This window comes from Odontomachus brunneus, unplaced genomic scaffold (assembly GCF_010583005.1).
Source record: "Odontomachus brunneus isolate Ranch 3 - 2012 unplaced genomic scaffold, Obru_v1 Obru_scaffold_319, whole genome shotgun sequence".
Classification (NCBI taxonomy): domain Eukaryota; kingdom Metazoa; phylum Arthropoda; class Insecta; order Hymenoptera; family Formicidae; genus Odontomachus; species Odontomachus brunneus.
The window spans coordinates 134,154-137,606 of record NW_022639769.1 but is presented as its reverse complement, the minus strand read 5'-3'; the positions used below and the strand labels follow the sequence as shown (position 1 = coordinate 137,606).

The following is a 3,453-nucleotide window of genomic DNA, read 5'->3' as shown; positions in this document are numbered from 1 at the left end:
ATATATATATATATATATATATATATATATATATATATATATATATATATATATATATATTACACGTAAATATATTTCATAATAAGAAATTATTTATTTATTTAACCTATACAATTTCATAAATGTATTATCTGGGATATCTAATGGGTATCCCTTAATGTCCTTATTATATTTAAATTCTTCTTTTGGATTTTATTATCGTCGTCGTTCATATTTTCTTCCATAAAAAGAAAGAGAATATAGTCCATCACTCAAAAATAAGTGCGTTCAGCGAACACACATGTATAAGCACAACGATTAAGCAATTGATTTAAATTTCTATCAGTAAAGACAAATAATCACTGACCGCTCACTGATCTCTTATCACCGCTAAATCGCTAAATACAACCAATGTTGGTTACGATATTTTCAGAGAACACACTTTTGCACACTTTTTACATTTTAGATGCACTTTTAACACAATTCGACATGGAATTTCTTTCCGAGCAATCTCACGTGATGAATATCGCATTTTCACTATGATGAAAGTTATTCAATCAAGTGAGAGCTCACTTTTGTGAATTTCACTATACAATTGACCCCCTGGCTCGCTTTATTCGAGTCGGCGACCCACCAAAACACGGAGCCAAAGACTCCCGTCTCCGAAGAACTTCGTGGATCACTTGCACCCCACGTCATCTCACGGGGCCGCTGGATAGCGGACTGCTAGCGACGAAGCTCGCGGTCTCCACGCGGCGAGCGGACACTTATCCGCATCTCGCACAACGAACCGGCCGCTCTCCACCCTCAGGCCGTTCGAAACACAGTCTAACAAAATTTGAGAGTATAAAATCGAGTGTATGCTCTACGTCCATAGCGTCCATAGCGTCTAAATGCATTTAAATAATTAACGACAGATCTTGTTCAGTTACTGCTGTAAATATTGTCGCCGCACTTATTTAGTACAATTTACTTGTTATATTTTTATAAGCATATTATTGTCAGAATTTATAGCAAATATCTAGCAAAATTAATTTTGGTTTGTCCGATTTTATTACACTAACGAATATACACGCAAGCTTAAAAATATAAAAAAATATAAAAGAATAGGAGTAAATCTTTTACCTTAATATCATAACACAGCAATGCAAGCTTTAGGGCAACGCAGCTTTCCAGCGAAGATTTCCAGCAAGATTTCTTCACAATCATAGTCAGAGTCAGAGTCTTCACAATCACAATCACAGTCAGAGTCACAATGTTCGACGCGTGTTTGCACAACTCTATCTCACACGAGACTGATCACAGATGAACTACACGAAAGATCTTTTTCTTGGTGAAGTGGAGATAAGGGTGAGAGAAGAGATAAGGGGAAGTGAAAGGACAAAGGAATGAGCGGAGCTAAAGGCAAGAGAATTAAGGGAGGATGTAAGAACAAGGAAGAAGATATGGGCAAGGGAAGAGATGAGAATGAGTGAAAGTAAAATTACACTGAAAGAATAGATTCAGCACTTTTGAACAACCGTTCAATCGATAAATTTGATCAATTTTGGAATATTACAACACAGCAACGCAGCTTTAAGGCAACACAGCTTTCCAGCGAGGATTTCCAGCGAGATCTCTTCGCAATGACAGTCAGAGTCACAGTGTTCAAAGCGTGTTTGCACAACTCTATCTCACACGAGACTGATCGCAGATGAACTACACGAAAGACCTTTTTCTTGGTGAAGTGATGGGTGAAAGAAGGGATAAAACAAAGTGAAAGGAATGGGCGGAGCTAAAGGCACGGAAGCTAAAGACCCTTGCAGAATGCCAAGTAACAGGCAATAGGAACAGGGAATAGGAATTCGAATTGGTCAATACAGATTATAATCTGTCCGGATTTTGGCGCCACACCCTGTATATTTTTTACATGTTATTTTATGATATGATTCTTTTGAATATTATTTAAACATTTCAAAAACATTACAAAAAATATTTTTCAAATGTAATTTTAACATTTATTTGAAATCAATGCAATATCTTAAAAATATTTCTGATGATTAAAAGCTATCCGCTCTTTTTCGTTCGTTGTTTGGAAAGAACCATGGCTTCGACTGGACTTTCTCGCGAACATAATTGATTAATAAATAATAGTAAATAATAATAAATAATAAATAAATTTATATGTTAAATGTTTTCCAGCTTCTAATGGTTTTTTTACTGGAAACATCATAAATTTCCGTTGCTTACAGTTTTCGAAAATTTTTTTCCCAGTAAGGAAAAGTTAAGGACAAACAGTAAGAGCTAGCACAAATATACTTCAAATAGTCAATTTAGAAAAAAGGAAGAGTTCTTTTATTTACTGCCATTGTGGGATTTACTGCTTGGGGTTCACCGTTTATATCGCAGGTCATAAAACTATTCACAAGCACAATGTTATCTTTTTTCAAAATTGAGTTTTCGTCGAAGATATAATACATTATAAACTCAAAGAATCCCTTTTTTCTCAAACATAAATGTTTTCTCCGTCTGAATATAGAATACTGAATATTGAATTCTTTTAGAATGTATTATCTAATATAATGTTATATTATCTAATATAATCTAATATAATATAATGTTTTGTCTTCGACAAAAACTCAATTTTGGAAAAAAATAACATTGTTCTTGTGTAAATAGTTTTATGACCTGCGATATAAGTGGTGAATTCACCACTTATATCGCAGGTCATAAAACTATTCACATGATGATAGCAGAAACAATATCCATAGTATTCCGCATTTCTGTATCCATAGTAATAAGGAACAATAATTATTTGAAATAGACGCAAATATCGGCTCTTTTCAGGGCACCAAATTTTATAACGATGAAACGATACTCGAACGCATAAAATATGAAATAATTATATCTCAAGTGTTTATGCAACAATAAAATTAAAAATACATTACTTCGACAACCTTTATAAGCGCTGTATTGTTGAAATATTCTATATTGATTTAGTATTCTATTTCGAAATAAATCTAATATTTTTTTTTCAAGAGCAGCTATTAAAAAGTACTTGTCGAAACCTCCTGAAAACCCTTCCCCAACATCTCCTTTTATATTACAGTAATTTCGTTGCTAACAAGAAAAAATACATGGATGTTCGAACGAGCGAAACAGTCGTCGGGACACCGCGTATTGCTCACGTATAGACAAGTCAGTGTGAGTCAAGCGTTTTCTTAGTATGTGTCATACATATTTTAAGACGGCATTTCTGTCCACAACGTCTTACAATGCTATCTCTCTCGCTTTTACGTCTGCGATAAAGGATGGAAGATCGCTGCGACTCCCACCACTATTCTCTTCCCAAGCGTCCGACGATCGCTTACCGCTAGCCGCCTCCGCCACTCCGTGCTGCTCGTGGTTCATCCACAAGCAGCAGTGTGTGAGTGACGCGTCATCGTGTGCGAGTCACACGGATACACAGACGGCACTACGCCGGTGCGTGTATAT

At 35.4% G+C, this 3,453-nt stretch overlaps 1 protein-coding gene across 1 annotated transcript in view; it reads right to left on the bottom strand.

The window, feature by feature from the left end:
• LOC116853424 overlaps nucleotides 1–598 on the bottom strand; it is a 2,725-nt gene extending 2,127 nt beyond the window's left edge. Inside the window, exon 1 of the mRNA XM_032834501.1 lies at nucleotides 347–598. The gene's annotated coding sequence lies outside the window, so the exon portion shown is untranslated. The remainder of the gene's footprint in view (nucleotides 1–346) is intronic.
• Nucleotides 599–3,453: the final 2,855 nt, after the last annotated feature.